At 35.1% G+C, this 20,998-nt stretch overlaps 1 long non-coding RNA gene across 1 annotated transcript; it reads right to left on the reverse strand.

Annotated features, from left to right (window-relative positions):
• Positions 1 to 4,304: 4,304 nt before the first annotated feature.
• LOC129271505 (uncharacterized) lies at positions 4,305 to 6,169 on the reverse strand. Its single transcript, XR_010293999.1, has 3 exons — positions 6,000 to 6,169; positions 5,477 to 5,596; positions 4,305 to 4,528 (listed from the first exon to the last, which is right to left on the reverse strand). It is a non-coding gene; the product is annotated as an uncharacterized LOC129271505 (long non-coding RNA).
• Positions 6,170 to 20,998: the final 14,829 nt, after the last annotated feature.

Below are 20,998 nucleotides of genomic sequence, written 5' to 3' on the forward strand. Positions count from 1 at the left end.
GCAATTCAATCAAGCCATCATCAAAATAAATAGAAATAAAACAAATATATAAAAGCTTAATGAAATCACAAGCCGAATGAGTCGCCTTTACAATATCTGGTGTTGATCATTCTTGGATAAAGTCATTTGGTATGTAAATACATGAAGTCATTCAGTTTGATATATAGGATGATTATTGTTTTTTTTTTACCTTTTTGAATCAGGAGGGTCCTGCAGCTTAATTTGGTCTTGTAATTCTTGAGTCTTTAAATGAGGATGTGAAGCAGCATCATGTTCTATGTCTGTTGATTAAAACAATACACACAGACAGAAATGTTAGCAATACAAGCTATTGTAAAAAAAACACATAACACTTGGACTATAGCGTATATATCTAGATCTAGTCATAGACTCTGACGTACATAGATCTGGAACTAAATGTAAGTAGAATAGTAGATCTAGATCTACATCAAAAGTAGATCTAAATTTCATATTTGTTAAACCTACCATTCTGCGAACTTTCAATGTTATTGAATCATATAAGTGTTAGATCTAGACTAAAGCTGTCTTGACCCAGGGTTTTTTAAATAGTTTCATGACATTTGCTCTGATGACAAGTGCTCCGATGGAAAATCTGCACGTTAGGCCAAGCAAAAGCTAACCTCCAAAATTAAATAAACCCTTTGGCCTTAACTTAAGACACTGTCCCTGACTGAAATAGGCCTAGGATATAGATTCTACAGGTCGCTTTGACTTTGTTGTAGGCCTAGATCCAAGTCTAGTCTAGGTCTATAGACCTATATAAGCTAGATAGGATAGGAGGTAGTCATGTTTTCTTTTAGCTTTAGCCAAGACCTGTATCAGATCTACCGATGAATTAGGCCCAACTTAGACTAGATCTCTACTCCCCTCTCCTCTAGGCTCTAGATCTACGTTGCCGAGTCTGAGGCTGTCCGAAGTGGCGACATTCAGACCCCGGGGTAGGCCCTACATCTAAGTTAGATTAACTTAGACTAGGTCTAGATCTAGGCGGTAGGCCCAACTTTCAAGTTTAAAAAAATAAAAGAAAACATAAGAACTAGCCTAGCCCTAGCACTAACAAAAAAGTTAGGCCCCCAAGGCCCTAGATCTAATAGTAGAAAGAAGTTTGGGAAAAACATCTTTTTACAAAATGATCGAGGACTAGACTCTAGATCTACTAGAGCCGAGGCTATGGTCCTATTGTCTTGATATGTGAATTCAAAGGGAACGGGTTAATGGAGTGAATGTCTTTCTAAATTCAATATGTCTAGCCTAAACGTTATCTAGATTCTAGTTCTTTTCATGCCTGCCGAGATCTTCGGTAGGAATCGAAATTTCAGAGAAACTCTCGCCCAAAAGTCTGGCGTGAATTGAATATACGAGGTCTGAAATGGTAGCAGATGGAGATTTACATGTAATATAGCCGCCATATTTAGCTCACGACGATGGAAATAGTTTTGAGTTTTCGCAAGTCGTTTGCTTCCTAATTGTTCACTTTTTATAAACAAAAATTAATTCATGTTATACCCAGACTTCTAAAGATCCCATATAACATAAGATCTTTTGATTTATATTTGTAAATGAATTAAAATTCAGCGTTAATCTGACAGTACTCACCGAAAATCTTTCAAGGACATAACCTTCTTCTGTGCGGGTGACGTCACCTTTTAGATAGGGGTCAAATTATGACGTACGAATTTCAATAGAAAAATATATTATTCATGAGGTAATGTCCAATCAAATCACAGTATCTTGCGAGTACGCAAAGAAAAAATAAATGATTCATTAGCAATATGCAAATGGGGGCTTAGGATTCGGTTCAAATGTCTCCCAGGAGGTGTGGCCGAAAGTGGTAAAAAATACGCTTATCACCATGGAGCTTCTATGGAGTATCTGTACGTTATATGCAAATGTTATTTAAATGGGGCTTTTCCGCGGGTGCTACCTTTCCGTCTATACGTATTTATTAGTCTATGGCAAGCCCCCGAAGCTACCGCCATTTTGTTTAATCCATTAGAAGCTAAAATAAGCCCTCATTAATATTAATTTCGTACGATGCTCCCTCGTCAACTGTGGTTTTGTACGTGTATTAGACAATACGCACATCAGCGCAATGACAAAGGTCAACTTGGCAAATTCATTAATGTATTCATTTTGTTACGCGCTCGTGACGCGAAGGATTCAGCGAATCAAGCAAGCGCAAATCTGAGACGATACGTTGCGCTCTATAAAGTATCGATATCACAAGCGATATCACTTAAAAACAAAGCATTGTTTGTATTGCGTCTTATAGGCCTATGCAAGGGAAGATGAAAAAAGAGTAGATCAAGTCGTGATTAGGTAAAGAGGTCTCCAGTGCTTTTGCCATCCCCAAATTGTCACATGTTAAGATATACAGCAATCTTAGTTTTTAACAAATGTAAAGAATCAATATTAATTAATCGATATTAGGGGGGCCTACATTATACAAGCTCTGCTTTTCAGTTGGCCCTCCCTCCCTTTCAATTATTTATATTTCGATTTGATAATTGTCTATTGTAATTTTATAATGTCAATTTTTGTATGTACTTCAAATGTGTTTATATGTTACTTTGTCAATTGTATCATAATTGTAAATATGAAATTGAAAGTGGAAAATAAAATAATTGAATTGAATCTAGACTCTAAACAGCCGGCAGAGGCCGCCAAACGGATCAAAGGGGGCTGTTGCGCTGACCCAAAAGTTTGTTTTCTTTTTTTTTTCTAGGGGGGGGGGGCGGGTGGGGGCAGAACATGGTTATTACAATTTGATGGTAATTTTCACTGGTTGAGTATGGTTATACTGAAAAAATAACTGTCACCACTAATAGAGTACATTTCTTGTTACAAATTTCGAGAAGATCAAAAAAAAATTTTTTTGTTCAAGGTATAATACGCAAGGGGCCGGCCCCCTCATGGATCCCCGTGTCTGTTTTCTTCATCTGGCATCCGTTTCATAATGAATTACAGCTATTTAAACATCGCTGTTATTGTGATTACCGTGGTTACCTAGATTATGATTGGTTATAGCAGTTACCATCGTAGTTAACTACGATGGTAACTGCTATAACCAATCATAATTACCATACTTGTTACTCATGATGAAACGGCATTTCTTGCTCTGATTTTCCATTTCATAATTTTCCCACTCACGTTCTTTTGGTGCCGCCTTTCTCCTACATATATTTCCTTCTTCTTTTCCCACTTGATATCTGTCTCCTGGTTTCCATAAATCTCGTCTTATTTCTCTTCCTCCCCTTTGTTCCTACTTCCCACCATTCGTGCTCTCTTACCCCCCCCCCCTCTAAATTATCTCTTCATATGTGCCCCTCCATTTCTTTCTCATCTCTTTTCAACCCCCTTCTCATCACTCTTTCTCTCTCTCGATCTCCATCTCATTTTGAATTTTGCCTATTCCAAATCCCTTTCATTTTAGCTCTGTACAAATACTATATGAATACAAATGAAAGACATGAAGGCATTTTCTGGTTAGTTGTGAATTTTATTAACAGCCAGAAAAAATATTATCAGAGGATTTAGCTTTACTTTTTTTCTTAAGCGTATGTTAATACTTTGAATCGAACGAAAATGTTTTTTGTATGCAGGGGCAGCGATCCTGGGGGGCACAGTTCCCCCTACTTTTTGAAGCACTGAAAAGTGCCTTTAATTTTATGTAAGAAAAATGCCCCCTCACGAACGTGTCTGTGTCCCTTTCACCTGACGAGAACCTGTTTTAGATGTTACCAAGTGCTCTTCCTTGTATGCAAATATTTACCAAAAAATGCCCCCCCCCCGAATGTGTTCTGTGCCCTTTCATCTGAGGGCCCGTTTTATGTGTTAAAAAGTGCCCCCTCGCCTTCTTGTAAGTGCCCTTTCTCGAATAACTGCCCCCTTTTACCCAAGAAAAGTGCTCCTAAAGAACTTGTTCTGTGCCCCTTTCAGCTGAGAAGGACCCGTTTTATGGTCACCATGACGATCGCGAGTGCCCTTTGAAACAAGAAAACAATAAGGAAATCCTTTGTGCCTTAGGTTTAATAATTCATGTGAGTGGGGGTAGATAAGCAGTTTCGTACACTACAGATGGAGGGGGGGCTTGAAGGACTCTTGCCCCCCCCCCCCAAAAAAAAAGGGTGAAATATATCATTCTGAATATTTTGTAGAAATCTATCACAAAATTTGATTTTCTTTTTAAAAATGTCAAAATTTTGCTCTCTCGCAACTTCTTAAAAATTTCACATAATACAGCATTTTCCCTGTGCCCCCCCCCCCACTTTCAACTTCACTTCGCCGCTCCTATTTGTATGTTTATAGCTTCTCCTTTTGCAACCAGTTTTAATGAAAATCAACAGGAAAGTTCATACTTCATGAATTTGGGGTTGTGATAATAATAATAAATAAAAAAATTGGACTTGAAAAAGAAAACCTTTTCCATCTTTATCAAGTGCTTCCTAAGCTAAGTCACTCTTCAATTTGTTGGATTTCTTGAATGAAAACATCTGTTACACTAGTCCTGCAGATTGAAAAAAAATAGAGAAAGAAAATCAATGAATTTAAATTAAAATTGTCATGATTTGTAAAACATAAATGTTTTAAGAAAAGTAAGACTATACATACCGGTATATATATTTCTTCATCACATAACATAGGAAATCTTACTTCTACTAATTATAAACTTGTACTCCTACAAAGCATATCACTTAAACCTGTTCTATGCAGTTTACATACCACTCTCCATTATAACTACATGTACTCTATAAAAAAAATGTCGGAGATTTCCCATAAATATGAATATATGAATTAACATATATAAATTATATATAATAGTCAGAATTAAAGTTGATATGTTTTGTTGCACATAATATTTTGATCTGCGAATAAAAACAACACCTAACTATAATCTAAAAACAGAATTGAAATGTTTTTATCAAAGGCAGGTCTTTTTGTAGACAGCTGGCAGCCGTCTGTTTCGAGGAGTTTTTTAACATTTTTTTATTTTTTAAATTTCTCCTCATACACAGACGGCTCGCTATCGTGCAGCCACCATTAGGGGACTTACAATGCAAAATCCCCCCGTCGGGGCTCTTCAATTTTTGTCTTTAATGAATCAAACTTTTGAAAATAAATGCGACCGAAATGCAAATTAATATTCCCTCTTGGCATTAATTGCAAAAAAACGGGGAAAATCAAGTTAAAAGGAACAAAAACAGTGACTTACCTCAGCTGTCGCGCAACTTCACTGCCCTGTTTTATCCGAACTTAATACACATAAACATATGGCCATTGAGTCCCCTGTACAGATCGCGCTAGAACTTCGGTCTCTGTATTTGGTGAGTGAAGCCAACGGAGTTCAGCTGAACAACCAACATAACAGAGACCGAAGCTTTTGGTCTAGTCTTTTTGTTGCCTAAAAAAATTGTGAAAACCCCCCATTATTAAAAATAATCACTAATTAACTCACTCATATAACTGCTGTAGGTTGTATTTCTCTTTGTGGTCCTATCACTGTTCTATTAGGCCTACTTCACCAATTGTTTATCATCATCAATCACCTCCATGGAAATTGTAGAGCTGCATCATCCTATTGGACAAAATGTAAAATAATAAGATTTAAAAAAAATTGTAAATCTACAAATATGAAATATGAATATCACACTAAAGAATGAATAAATTGGATTTTATAAAATATAAAACATGAAAAATATTGCTTTGTTTATAAACAAATAGGAAATAAAAAGGCCATTTAAATAATAGTAGATCAAGGACATGACCTTATTTTATAAATTTGCCCAAGGTACATAACTTTTGGCATTTGTTCTATTTTAGAGTCGAGAGCCTGTATATATAAGAAGTGTATATTCAGTATAGATCCTACCTCTTAGCAGTGGCTCAGGTTATTTTTATTTAATGTAAACATGGTAAACATTCATTTCAATGCATGTAATGTATCTGTAATTTTGTATGGGTTAGTTTAACTTTTATACCTGGATGAGAATCTGCAAAATGATGCATGCACTTATGATCATCATGTGTAACCATAGGTACCGGGTAGACCTCTACTGTTTTTCTTGTTCTTCAAACTCAACCTGTTTGTGAAAGAAAAGAGAGAACAATAAGTGTCAAGTGATCTCTTTCATGGCCGTATGTACACTGTTAAAAAAAACCTGATTTTACAGATAAAAAACAAGATTTTGCAGAAAGCAATAACAGAATCATTCTGTAAATTCATAAAACAGGAATTTTTTTACAGAACAGGTCTGTTTAAAAAGGGGAAAATGGTGTTTTATTTAAGGAAATTTGTAAGGTTCCATACACCAAATACCAATTTCCTGTAATTTTACATGATATAATGTAAGATTATGCAATCTGGTAAAATTACAGGTGTTCTCGAGCCTCTGCTGCAGGAACTTCTTTTATTTTAAGGATAAATTTTCTAACAGTGTAGGGGGAGGGGTTTGAGTGGGAGCTGAAATGTAAAAACCTTCATAAAAAAAAAGAATTGCATGAAATCCTTCAATTTTACTTTAGAAAATGCAAAAAACAGCCCTAGGCAATATTGGTTGCTTCGGGCCCTCGCTTTCTGAATTTCAGGTTTCTCTAATTTTTTTCACATGTCTGCCCCCCCCCCCCAAAAAAAAAAAAAAAAAAATCTTCCGAATCTTAATTCATTTAATTTTAACAACACAATTTCATAATCTCATGCACTAGGTCTAGATATATTTGTAAGAAAGTATAGATCTAGTCCAACCAGAATAAGTGCTGCGTGACAGCATTCATGTATCTAAATAAGGTCTAGATCTAGACTATCGATAGACTCTCGATCTATCTAGACCTAGAAGGTAAAGCTAACCCTTCGGTGACTTTACCTAGATGTAGGCCTAGGCCTATATCGATTTAGAAATTTTTGATGTCCGACTTTTATTCCTGGCTAAACCTTCATTGCCATTATTGACCGAAAGTAGATCTAGATCTAGTCCTTGGTCCACTGACAGTCATACTCGTACATGTAAATGTAGTCGTTTAGGCCCAGAACTACATCTAGGCCTAAAATTATAGACCTATAGATCCTAAGCCCTGGGGGTACGTGTCGAGGGTTGGGAAAGTATGAGTTAGATGACTAGATTTAAATTAGGTAGGCCTAGATCTACGTACAAGCATCGATGGATAAAAGTAAAGTAACATAAACTGATAAATTAAAATCAAGAAGCAAGACTAGGCTCTGTTAACCATGTTAGAAATTAGATCTTGATCTATTGATAATAAGAGTAAGACAAACATGCAGAGCGGCATGTTATTTCTAATACCGAGTCAACTATATAATATAAATAATAAGAATTAAAATGGGTGGGGGGCTAAATGCAGAAGCCTGAACTTCTGAAGTTATGCAAAATAAATTTGATATCTGAAACTGACGAGAATCTAGTGAGGATTGACACAATGACACTGACAGGCATATCTTCTTCCACACTCCGCTTCACAGTTTATTCCTGACTGAGTCTCGATCTACTGAAGATAGATGCAGATCTCCCTCTAGATCTAACGTTATACAGTGTACAAAAAGAAGCTTCATTCTTCTTGTTTTAATCAATCGTGGGCTCCCGGCCCGATTTTCTCTCGATGCCCAGCCGGCTAGGAGCCCGTACAAAATACATGTGGTTGACACAGCGGCATAACCACTGAAAAGCAACATACAGGCTGCACTGGGCCGGGTGACGATGACAATCTAACTTCAATTTCAAAGACCAAATTCTGCTTTTCTTTAACAGAAGAATGATAGCAAACTCTCTAATTTGTTAGAGAAATAACCTAAGATCACGAAATACAGTATGAAATTTGTAAATAGTCCACTGAATTCATGTGGTTATATTAATTTATACGTACTCACCGGAGTGTTCGTAGGTCCATTTTTTGTGTGGAAAGAAAAGTTTCAGAATGAATAAATTAGATGACGTAATGAGGTCAAATGAATAATTAATTCTGTAACACGATACCACTAGTATCGATGACAGAGAATCGGGGAAATCGCGTATTAATGACGCTCTAAGCCAATGAAAAGGCCAGATTATGAATATTTTCATGCTCATGAATGTCAATGAGGGCTTATTTTTGTCTTCAAATGATCGCGGTAGGCGGAGCCTAATCTCATTTGTTTTGTGCTGAACGCGCACGCAGCTTTCGGTCTAGTAATATATTATAAGGTCTTTGGTCTATGGTGATGGCACGCTTTGCGTGCACTTACCGCCCCCTCCAAAATTAAATCCTGGCCATGCGGTTGAGGAAAGGATCCCTGGAAAAAGTGATATAATAATGATTTTAGTATCTTCATGCGCCGACGGGGTCTGATATATCAATGGGTCATGGTCTTGCATGGCTAAGAAATTCAAGTTCGTGATGGCATAATGCTCATTATAAGCTCACATTGCGCATGACAAAAAGGTTCCGTTTGGGTACGCGTTCTGATTGGCTAAAAGTCTGGAGCTAATGACGACACAATTGTTGACAAGGGCGCACTTTGAACATTTGATGTATTGGGTAACAAACAGTTACGCTCCTTGTTTCCGTTTTGATTTAGCTTTCGGAGTGCAAAAGTGTACAACAATATTGCTTCTTTATCGCTTTCTGAACTGTATTGATCGAATCGTCGAATTCGATGGGTTTGTTTTCAAGTAAATTTTGCATTTTATTATCAGGTATAATATCACATTTAGTCATTTGTTTGTGTTACAAATTCTGATAGTTACATTAGATACATGACATTACATTAGACACAATCCTCTTAAACGGTAACAAGATATGAGACGAAACAAAAAGAGCCAAAGAGAAAGAGGAACGAATGGCGGGATGGGAAAGAGACGGAGAAAGAAGAGAGAGAGAGCGAGAGAAAGAGAGGGGGTGGCTTCCAATTGCAAATTATTTTATTTTATTTTTTAACAGAACAAAGTAAAATGGTCGTACATAATTATAATGACATTCGCAAATGAAACTTATACAAACAATATAAATTGAGATAGGTACAGTATGCGATATTTTTTCCCCATAAGTAAAACAAAGTTTTATATAAAAGCAAATTATCATAAACATTCTAAAGATCTGAGAAAATTGAGGGATCCACTAACAAGCAAATGCTTGTAGTGTGTGTGAACAAATGGCTTCGTATACATGGTAAACATGGTAGAGTGCAATCTTCCTCGTCATTTTTAAGTGATTTGTACCAAAACTATAAAAGATAAAACGCTGTGTGCTGCTCAAAGTACTTTTCAGACGCTGTCCTTGTCACCCATTATTTTCGTCATTATTTCCAAACTTTGAGCCAATCAGAACATGGACCCAAACGGCCTCTTTCCAATGAATGCTTTTCATTATTATTTGCCAACTTTTTGTGAATTTGTTGGGATGGTATTGGGTATAGTGCACCAAATAAGTTGTCATAATTAGTGATTGGCTTTTCTTGAAGTTGTCAACTGCCATCTTGACTAGATTAAATACAGTTTCTTGAGTGTATACCCTAACAATACGTCCATAAAGGTTTTTAGAATTGCGTTTGGGTGCTTATTTATAAGCAATGTAACATTCAAAGTCACCGTGTGCAATTTGTTTGATTACCGGGCCTGCAAGACTTCAAATGGTTTACTTTTGAACACTGTCACTTTCTGTAGATCCTGCGTTTCTTACTCACACATTTTATTTACCCATTGCGTCTTTCTCAATGGTTGTGTCTTTGCTATTTTATTTTATTTTATTTTATCTATAATCTGTCTTTTTTTTATAATTAAAATTTCATTTCATTTATTGGTTTTTTGCAACAATTTTCATAAACAAAAATCTGAACAAGAAAATACATATCTAAAATAAAATTTGACGTCAAGATAATGAACAAATAATAAGAATGCCAAACCGTCAACGCTGCTTAATGGTCTCTTTTCGAGAAGCATTGGTAATCAAAATAAATTCATGATAGGGCCTACAGAAAGATAGGTGCAGCGATATAATATTAAAAAGGGATGAAATGATTGTTTATGTTTGAAAGTCAATAAAGGCATCTTGATAATTTTGTTTTGAAAGGAATTTTTCTTCATTGGTCATGATTTTAACACCATTTTAGGACGTTGCTGGGTTGGGGGCGTAGTCTTCTGCTTGCCTGGTTGCCAGGGTAATTGTGGAAAATCTTAATTAATAACTTTGCAGATCCTACAGTCATGATTGTGGGCCCCTGTGATTTAATTTTACCCTGTTCGTGCATGCACCACGTCCATTTCTTTCGGATCCTTCCCAAATGTTATACGACTCCAAAAGCTGATAGATTCGGGATATCTTGTTCGATTTTTCATTGCCTGGAAGCCAAGATCTGATTATTCGCAAACCTCATCAATCTCAACTAGTAGTCCCATACATTCGGAAACGTGTTGGTACAACCGTGATTGCCAATTAAAACCTTGTCCATAAATACCCCGTGCCGACGGAAGGAGGCCGTCTTGATTCAACGTGTCACGTACGATTCTATGCATTTTCGCCGCCGTATGCAGCAATTATCGGTTGGAAAAGAAAAAGGAAGCCCCCGCCGTTGATCTCTTATTCAATTTACCAACAAAACTTCGCCTAATGATTTTCAAGAGTCACAGACATGAAATGGACCGTGCGCAATTCGATTAATGCGTGATAAATGGCCAAGCATGCTGCGAGCTACGGAAAATTTTGTATAAATCTTGATACAGAGCAATCACGGTTCGAAACTCGTCATTCCTCAAGAAATGTTGTACAATTGAATGTTAAAACGGAGGCAGATCGCAATTCCTTTTTTTTTTCTTCTTTTTTGGTAATGGCAAGGTTTATAAATCTCTTGTTGACAATGTTCTGCCAACTTCTCCCACATAAGTAACCCTTAAACATAATATATTAGAGACAATCATCAAAATGAAAAAAAAAAAGAATTATTAAGGGCCTTCATGTAATCTTTGGCTGAAACATTTGTTTATGCTCCCTACCTGCACGAAAATGTCTATAAAAATAAGATTTTCAAAAGGCGATTTCTTGAGGGGAAGAATTCTTAAAATAAGTCAAGTTAGAAGAAGCCGATTAAAGAAAAATAATTGCGTAAAAGATATGGTTATTAAATTTGATTATTTCAGTCGATAATGGGCATGACACTTACGCAGGATTTTTGCGTATAACTCACGTGTGACTTGAAAGTTATGATGACCTCGGTTAAAATCCGATTGTTGACGAAGCCGCCGCCGCCGTCAGAAAAGTGGCGCATTATGTGCCGCATCTGCTAGAGAGGCAATGCAAAAATTGAGCATTTATTTTCAAAGCAATTTTTAGGGGTGTTAGGGCCTATATACTGTTTAACATATCACACAAATAGACTTTATCAACTTAAACTCGTACTTAAAGGACAAGTCCACCCAAGAAAATGTTAATTTGAATCAATAGAGAAAAATACAGCAAGCTTAACGCTGAAAATTTCATCAAAATCGGATGTAAAATAAGAAAGTTATGCCATTTTAAAGTTTCGCTTATGTTTCACAAAACAGTTCATGCACAACTCGATGAAATGCAAATGAGAGAGTCGATGATGTCCCTTACGCACTACTGTAATTCTTTCGGGTTTTTTTGTTTTTGTTTTAAATATACAATTTTTACAGATTTGGCAATTAGGGCCTACTTGACTGAACCATAAAATTATAACCAATGGTAATTCCACGTGTTCTGGGAGGATTGAAACTTTGTTTCAAAGGACAATGAGATGAACATATGAATATTTCGTATTTCATATAATGAAATACAATAGAAATAGTGAGTGATGTCATCAGCCCCCTCATTTGCATACAGACAAGGATGTGCATATCACTATTTTGTGAAATTAAGCGAAACTTTAAATGTCATAACTTTCTTATTTTACATCCGGCTTTGATGAAATTTCCAGTGCTATGCTTGTTGGATTTGTCTCTTTTTATTCAAATCAACTCTTTGTTAGGGTGGACTTGTCCTTTAACTTATATTCTAATCATTACTCCCACCCCAAAACAAATTATTATTATTATTTTTATTTTTTTAGATTGATCTTTGGGCCTGATGTTGCCATCATAAAATGATGAAAAGTGGTCCTTGACTGCCACAAAATAAACCATAATTAAATAATGTGACAATATAGATGGAATGGGCAGTCAACCCAAACCAAATATAGCCAGGGCCGAAGCCACTTGCTCCTGGGACTGAAACAGGGTTTTCCCCTTCACAGCCTGTATGTAAGCAAGCTAGGGATGTCATCCCCAAATGGAGCCTGGTCAGCCAGGAGCCAAGCTTGAAAAAGAACTAAAATTAATTAAAGTAAAGGTTTCATCAATATCATACTTTCAAATACTAGTAAATACATACATATTTTTGAGACATTTCAATCATTAAAAAATCCCATATCTTCTAAAAAAAATCATTGAATTTCGTGAAGCCATGTTTCTGTAAAAAAAAGAAAAAAGAAGTAATTCTAATTTTATGCCAGAGTGGTATAAAGATAATTGTGTCAAATTCATCAATGGTTTGCTTTAAAGAAATAACGGTAACCTTAATGTTTTGAATACCAGTCAGTAATTTTGATAGGCCTACGATAGTCCATAGGTTTTTTTTCATCATGCTTGCATATAAGCATGATGAGCACTATTAAGAAAATTAGAGCAAGACATTAATCCATTGTCGTTGTGTTTTTAAATACTTTCTTGTGTGTAAGACCTATAACGTAGACATCTGTTCGCCTCCCGGCATGCCTTGCTATGCCATCGAGATCTTTGCGGTAATTAGTATCAAATGGTGAGAGTGGCTTCATAAGCTCCCCATATTCCAACTCCTCATCTCTCAAGTAAAGAATATAGATATTTGAGTACCTTAAATGGGTGCCTTTTAATGTAAGATAATAAGGACCGTTAGTGTTGTTTGATTAGGCTACCTCCTCCTCTACTCCCCGCGAGGAAATTGAAGCGGGAATCTCGTAGCAATTTGCTTGATTACATTTTTGGTTAGCCTATACATTTCCCGCACCGTGGTGCACTATCGCAATCAAAAATTTGTTTAATGATTAATGCAGTAGACTTTGGCTTTTCTTCTCCACTAATCGGGCTTCTTTTGCCCTCTTTTCCCTTCTGTACTGTATAGGATACGAGCCGGGGAGCCACCGCGCACGCTCATTCTTCCATCGTTCGACGTTGTTCGGACATGGAGTGCGGTCACGCGTTATAACAAACGCACTCGAGATCCCATAGCATGGCTCGGGGGAATACGCTCATTCAGCCACCGCAGAAATCGCATCCACCAGCAAAGCGAGATGGCGTTCTATCAAAGGCGCCATTTCGTATATAGCAATCTGAGGGTTAAATGAAACGATCACGTGACCCTCTGTTGGGTCCTATCAACAATGTATCATGATATATGAATATCAGCTCAGATTGGGGTGAGATTTGAGAATGTTTTAAATATATAGATAGTGAAGAGAGAAAATAATGAGAGAGAGGGGGAGATGGGGGGGGGGAAGGCGGACTCGAGGAACGATGAATTAGCATGATTAACTGAAATCATCTCCGTTTCCGCTGTGCATGCTGAGAGGATCATAATCAACCCCCTTTTTTGGTACTTCTCCAACCAGACGGCATGGTCTGATCCTAAGGGTTGCCAATGTTTTGCGCTCAGTTGATCAGGGTAAGGTAGGGATACTATCTAGCTTGTGAGGGAATACAACGTCCCTATCTCATTCATTACAGCTTGACAGACAGACCAGGTTTCTACTTGCATACGATCGAAATGCGATTTTCCTCAATTCAAATCAAGAATCAGATTTACAAGAGCCATTAGCTTAATTAAACTTTTGAGTACTGTGTATTAACTCTTTTACCGGTGGATGCACTGCGTATCCTCTCCGGGAGCTACCTTGCACATGCACTGATTTTTTTCTTCTTTTTTCTTAAGAATAAAAATCTTTTCCATCTCCGCTGAAAAGTCTCCCCCTTAGTGATTATGTTTCCCTCGGTTTTGTGAACAATGTTTTCCGTAATTATATGAGGTTTTATATAATTTTCTCGATATTTCTTCTGATTATTCTTACATTCTCTCTTTGGTAGTAATAATAGTGATATTATAGAAGGCAACTAATCCAATTGATAAGTAATGAAACATAATGTAGACTCACAAATAATAAAGAACAAATTATGAACTATACATGAATACATAATTATTGTTAAACAATATGTATGAATGAATGATATAAGTTTCTGATTAAGAGTTGCCGAGTCATTAATACTTTCTAACTTGTAATTTTTTTAAGCCCATGGCCACCTTATTACGTGCTAGCAAAAAAATAAATAAAAACCGTGGTCACGTGTGTGATCTCAAGCAGTCATTTCTATAGGATCCCCCCAATTATCTTATAACACAATGGACATGAACTCCTATGATTCACATATCAGTACACGTGAAATATTGCTTTCTCCCAACGTTTATTATATTCCAGTCAAATACGAATAATAAAATTGATTCGATTTATGTAAGTCAAATGTCACGCTGATGCATCTAATTGCCAATTAAAGGCTCTCATTCCATCTTTTAATCCCAACAGACTTCAAAGTTTTATTTATTTTTTCATTTACAAAATATAGGTGAATATAGGTGAAATAAAACCTCGGTCACGTGCACTTGACTAATGTGTGTTCCAAAGCAATTTTATTTACGATTCACTTATATAAGAACTCATATGATACACAAGTCAGATATTATCAGTTCACACTTGGAAATTTAGCTCTCTCCCAACATTAATAAGGTGCGATAACTTCAGTCAAATTCGAATCGTAAAATTGCTTACTATATGTAAAGATGTACGTCGCTTTATTTCATTTTTCCCGAAGCTATTACGCTATTCAAATGTCACGCTGATGCATCTAATTGCCAATTAAAGACCTTTATTCCACAAATATTTTTATCCCAAGAGATTATTTATTTTGTATGAAGGTATACAGATAGATATAAGAGCACAACCATTTTCCTTATCATTATAATAATAATAATAATAATAATAATAATAAAACATTGCTTATATAGCGCATATAACGATGATAAAATCATGTCTCTATGCGCTTTAGAAAGAAGAATAGAAAGAATGGAGAAGAAAGAAAAGCCTGTTCACAGAGGAGCAAATATATAATATCAATTAATAGGTACATGTACAGTGCGTCCCAGAAAAAACGAAACCGAGATTTAGCGATGACTTATCATAACTTAATCACAAATACAATAGACAAATGACCTACCAATGTAACGCTTAGAATCTCCTCTTTCATCTGATATTACTTAAATTATTCCTCATTCACGCATGAGCGAGCAAAAACAATTTGAAGAAAGGATACCAAAAACTCATTTGGCGGGGGGTATCTGAATTTCAAAAAGAAAATCACATGTCTTAAAAGTTCAATATCTGCTCTTTAATTTGATACCTCAATTACAGAAAATGGTCAAGAAATAACAAAGTTCTGGTTATTTGAAATAAGGCTTGAATTTCCATAATTTCATTAAATAAACTGTTTTCACCAGTTTCCCACAGAAGCTATCGCATGGTTATAACAAAAGACTTAATGCATGGCTGATCGTAAACAAAACGGAGTGTCGAGTGAGTTGAACGCTAGCCTGTAAAACCTCTTCATTTTATGAAATTATTGAAATTCAAGCCTTATCTCAAATAACCAGAACTTTGTTATGTCTTGACCATTTTCTGTAATTGAGGTATCAAATTAAAGAGCAGATATTGAACTTTTTAAAAATGTGGGTTTCTTATAGAAAGCCAGATACCCCCCGCCAAATGAGTTTTTGGTATCCCCTCTTCAAATTGTTTTTGCTCACTCATGCGTGAAGGAGAAATAATCTAAGTAATATCAGATGAAAGAGGAGATTCTAAGCTTTACATTGGTAGGTCATTTGTCTATTTTATTTGTGATTAAGTTATGATAAATCATCGCTAAATCTCGGTTTCGTTTTTTCTGGGACGCACTGTATATATCTTATTTTACAAAAAGGAATGTCTTCAAAAGGGACTTAAAGGCATTACACCGCCTTTCATTGATTCCTTTAAGTTGCTTTAATAAATACAAAATGAATTATCACAGAACAAACATAATACTCGAAGTTTACTGAATATCACACAGAAATAAACATGGTAAATGAAGTATACAGACGACATTCGGTATCTGATGTATAATCTTCATGCATACTAATATTATAACATGTCCATTCCGATTGTACATAGCAATAATGTCATAACTATATGATGGTTTTATTTATGCAAAATGCATGATTTTTAATGGTCTATCAATATTTTTTATATATATTCTACTAAGTCATGTTTCACTATCATAAAATAATCATTTGACATTCGGAATTTTTTTCTGTTGTAATCTTTTATGATGTTATTTGCTGGTATTTTACATTCATTCAGTTCACTTTTTCATGTGAATTTGTCAGATTGGAAACTCCCAGACGAACTATACCAACATATTCATCAACGTCAAACATTTTAAAAGTCAAGTCCATCCAACAATAATCAAATTTAGATGAATAGAAAGAATCAAAATTAAGTGAAAATGTCATCAAAATGAATCAGTGATTCTGCCACCCCATACCCCTCTACACTAAATTTCTCTCTATTTCCATTCAACCTCTCACCCTTTCTTCTTACTTAGCTTTCACCATTTCTCCTTTTTCACTTTTATACATCTTTTGTTTTCTTTCTCTCCTTCTTGTTTTCTCCTTTTCTATTGTTTTCTTCCTCTCTTTTTCTTTCTTTCTTTCTTTTTCTCTTTCTTTCTTTCTTTCTTTCTTTCTTTCTTTCTTTCTTTCTTTCTTTCTTTCTTTCTTTCTTTCTTTCTTTCTTTCTTTCTTTCTTTCTTTCTTCCGTACTTTCCTTCTTCTAAACCTGCATTAGCGAATAATGTCTTCAAATGTCATATTTGTTATTTGTTGAACTAAATTTTAATGTTAGAGTTTATTTTTAGCACCAGCTATTGAGGAGAGTCTTTTCACAGAAACTTGATTTCTTTTGATAATCCCCAGGCATTAGCTGGTGTTCTTTCCTTTTTTGAGTGTTTTTTGTTTTTCTATTGTATATTGTATGACGATTATTTTCAATGTAATGACTTTGACTATTGTTACGAGTATAATCTCCAATGTATCCCTGAAAATAAAATAAGATAAAAAATAAAATAAATAAACTAAATATATATATATATATATTATAAATATTTATTATGTACCTCTATGGTAGAGGTTGCACATGTTTAAATATAGGAAATTGTTGATTTAACGTTAGAAAATACACATTTTGCCTTAAAAGTGCTTGAAGGTAGAATATATTATTTTTTTGCAAACTGCCTTATTTATGTTTTGTTTTAATGCCAATATGCTGCCAGGCTCATTTTCTTCAATGTTTCAGCCTAACAGCACTGTCCATTCATATAGCACAAGACAGTCATCGAACATACATTTGGTTAATCCCCGCACCTCATTAAGCTCATAAATCAATCAGACACCGTGGTTTAGATGTTTGGAATTCTCTTCCACATAATATTCGAAATTTGAAAACCTCACATTCTTTTAAATTGGCTGTAAAGCACAATCTCCTTTCAAAATTACAGAATCTGTAAAGTGCTAGTAACGTACATGTTAGTAATTTTGATTTCTTTCTTTTTTTTCTTTGTAACTGAAGATTAAGAATTTAACTTTGTTGAATTACTATTACCATACATTCATAACAACTTGAAACTTAATTGTTATATCTTGGCAGTCTATCACTTGTATATTCTTCTCTTTCTTTCCTCTCATCCTTATTCTTACATTTTTATTTTGTTTTCTTGGATGCAAAACCAGTTTAAAGGTGCTTCAACCAATCAAGCTTTTAGCTTATGTTGCAACACCTTTGTATGTTCATTATTTACTTGTGTTTTATGTATATTTATATATTATCTGTGTATTCTTTTACATTGTACATTGTGAACATGCATGAATAAATAAATAAATAAATGAATAAAAATAAAGTCATTCAATTTGAATAAACAGAAAAACGATTAGACAAGCGTAATAGTGAAAAGTTCAGCAAAATCGATCGTAAGTTACAAAGTTATATCATTTCAGAGGTTTCGCTCGTTTTCACAAAACATTCGTTAAAGAAGAATGAAACTCTTGGAGCAAGTTAGCTTTTGTGAAAGCAGAAAAATCAAAGAATAAGATCAACAAAAGTTTGAGTAAAATAGGACTAGCAATAGAAGAGTTATGAGCATTTGAATGTCAAGATCACTAATGCTATGGAGATCCTCCCTTTGGCAATGCGACCAAGATCTATGATGTCACAGATGAACAACTCTCCCCTTTTGGACACTGAAAATATACCCCAAAACATCTCTTTTTGCTCATTCTAATCATATGAAAAACGATTCATCAATGATATAATGTTGTGAAACCTCTGTACTTGTCCTCTCATAAAGAGAACACCTCACCTTGTGATAGACTCTATAAAAGTGAGAATATAAGTGAAATAAGTACTAAAGTAATGAGGGAGTTGTACGTGTGTGACATCACTGATCTTGGTCGCATTGCCAATGGGAGGAACTACATGGCATTAGTGATCTCAATATTCAAATGCTCATAACTTTCTTATTATTCATTCAATCTTCCTCAAACTTTCAACAATATGTTTCTTTGATTTTTCTCTTTGATATGGATTCAGCTGGTTTCAAGGGTTTCATTCTCCTTTAAGCACAACATGTAGGAAGTGTAGATCATACATTCAATAACGCCACACGCTATGGTCTTTTGGATATCATTATACGGACTATGATTTCAGTTTTCCTCATGTAATACAAAATATGGTTTGACCACATTAAACACGTGGAATCACCATTATTATAATTTATTATAATCCAAACAAGAGCTTCTTCCTGATATTTCTACAAAGATTGAACAATAATAGTTTGGGGAGGCACTATAGGCTCTATCATTTAATTAGCTGCCGTGTCTGGAATAAAACTGTTTTATGGAATTAAGAGAAACTGTAAATAAAAAAAAAACTTCTGACTTTATATCCGAAATAGCTTATATTTTCAGCGTTCAACTTTCTTCTATCTTTGTATCTGAAATATACGTTTTGTTTAGATGAACTTAAACTTTAGGGATAGCGGAAATTGTAAATGTTCCTGAAATTGACTCGATTTGGTCAAATTAATTATTAAAATTATTCCTTGTATCAAGTCCATGTTTATGTTAATCACTTAAGTCCATATTTATGCCAATGCCAGCATTACTGGCATTGTCCCTTTTTCTCGTAATTCAGGATACTGACGTCAAATTAAATGGATATAAATTTATAGAATAAAATATCCTTTTCGCTCTGTACAGACATCCATCATGACCTCTTACTTGAACTAAAACCGCTGATTGATTTATAACCATATATATTTCATTTGAAAATCATTCGTTGGCTCTTAACTTGTGTTCTTTATTAAATAATACAATTTGGAGAAAAAAAAATTGGCGACGTGCTATCTCTTCAATTGGCAAGCGCGCATTATCGAAAGGGAATAATGCATCCGGATTATATCTGATCACGTGATTCCTGGCGCCAAGTTCCTTTTCTGCCAAAGATCCAAGGACGCGGCGCCGCTTAACTTATGATCACAATATTTCTACTCTGTTGAAACTCAATGTGATAGAGGTCAATTAAAACAATTCGTGTCATTACGAGGAGTAGCGTGTCAATCGATTGCCATAGGTGGAGGATAAAATCATAAACACGTTTAACACGATTACCGTGATGTAAACAATTTACTCTGAGCGTCCAACGCATTAAGTGTTTTACACTTGCATGCTTTATAGATGATTCAGCTCTTGGTCCTTGTAATATCATCGATGAAAGCCCATCAATCCGCACCAACGATTTATCGATGAACAGTTACAGAATTGTGTCCGGTAAAAAGACACTTGAGAAAGGATAACCCCCGTCTTCATGGTCAGGGATCCATTCACTTTGGTCGTTATATCATCATCCATTAAGATGCGACCTAAACTTGATTATCTTAAGGATTAAAACATAGGGATTCGAACTAAGGATTTGCAGAGGCAATCGATGACTGATTCATGTGCATTTGACTTTAAACAAATTATATGAACAAACGTCGTCGAACTTATCTTTGTAATCAATAAATTCATTTTCATAAGACTCAAGATTTGAAAAAAAGGGGTGCTATATATCTCTACTTTGACACTGAGAGACATCCGCTTAAAATTTGAAAATGCAATTAGACAAAAATCTCTTAATGTCCTTGATCGTTTTGTTTTTGCTTGTTTGTTTTTGTGTGTACATGTGTCTGTGGATTTTATATTAGTGTATAGGCCACATTAAAAAGAAAATATCACTGGTATCGTTTACACAAGTAACTTCCGTCTTAATATATTGTTTGAAATGATTACTTATGGGTCCATAATTTAGTGGAAGGGTCCATCCCCCCAAAAAACGGCATTATGCGTGCCTTTTTATCAGATGTTTCTCTTAGTATTTTAATAACTTTCTTTCTCCCAATGTTGTAAAAAGAACGTCTTTGTATTATCTTTCTTAAAATTTTTATTTTGCTTTGGAGTGCCTTTGACAGGTCTTTTGCCTTTAATAATTTCGCACATCCAATCTGCATTTAATAAGTCAAATTTATATCTAGTCTATCAAAAGCACATCTATCATGAGTTTTGAATACGGTTTACTTTGACAACAACATTAATCCATATCACCAAACAAAGGAAAATAAATATTGATATCACATGTTTATTTAGTAAATATTTCCAGTGATTATGAATTTCAAATCCACGGATATAATCCACAATATTGAATTCACAGTCATCCAAATTGGTTCTTTGACGAACCGAATCTTGCTTCCTGTGCATCCCATCTCTTATACTTTCATTAGAGGTGTATTTC

Source organism: Lytechinus pictus, chromosome 7, assembly GCF_037042905.1.
Source record: "Lytechinus pictus isolate F3 Inbred chromosome 7, Lp3.0, whole genome shotgun sequence".
In the NCBI taxonomy this organism is placed as follows: domain Eukaryota; kingdom Metazoa; phylum Echinodermata; class Echinoidea; order Temnopleuroida; family Toxopneustidae; genus Lytechinus; species Lytechinus pictus.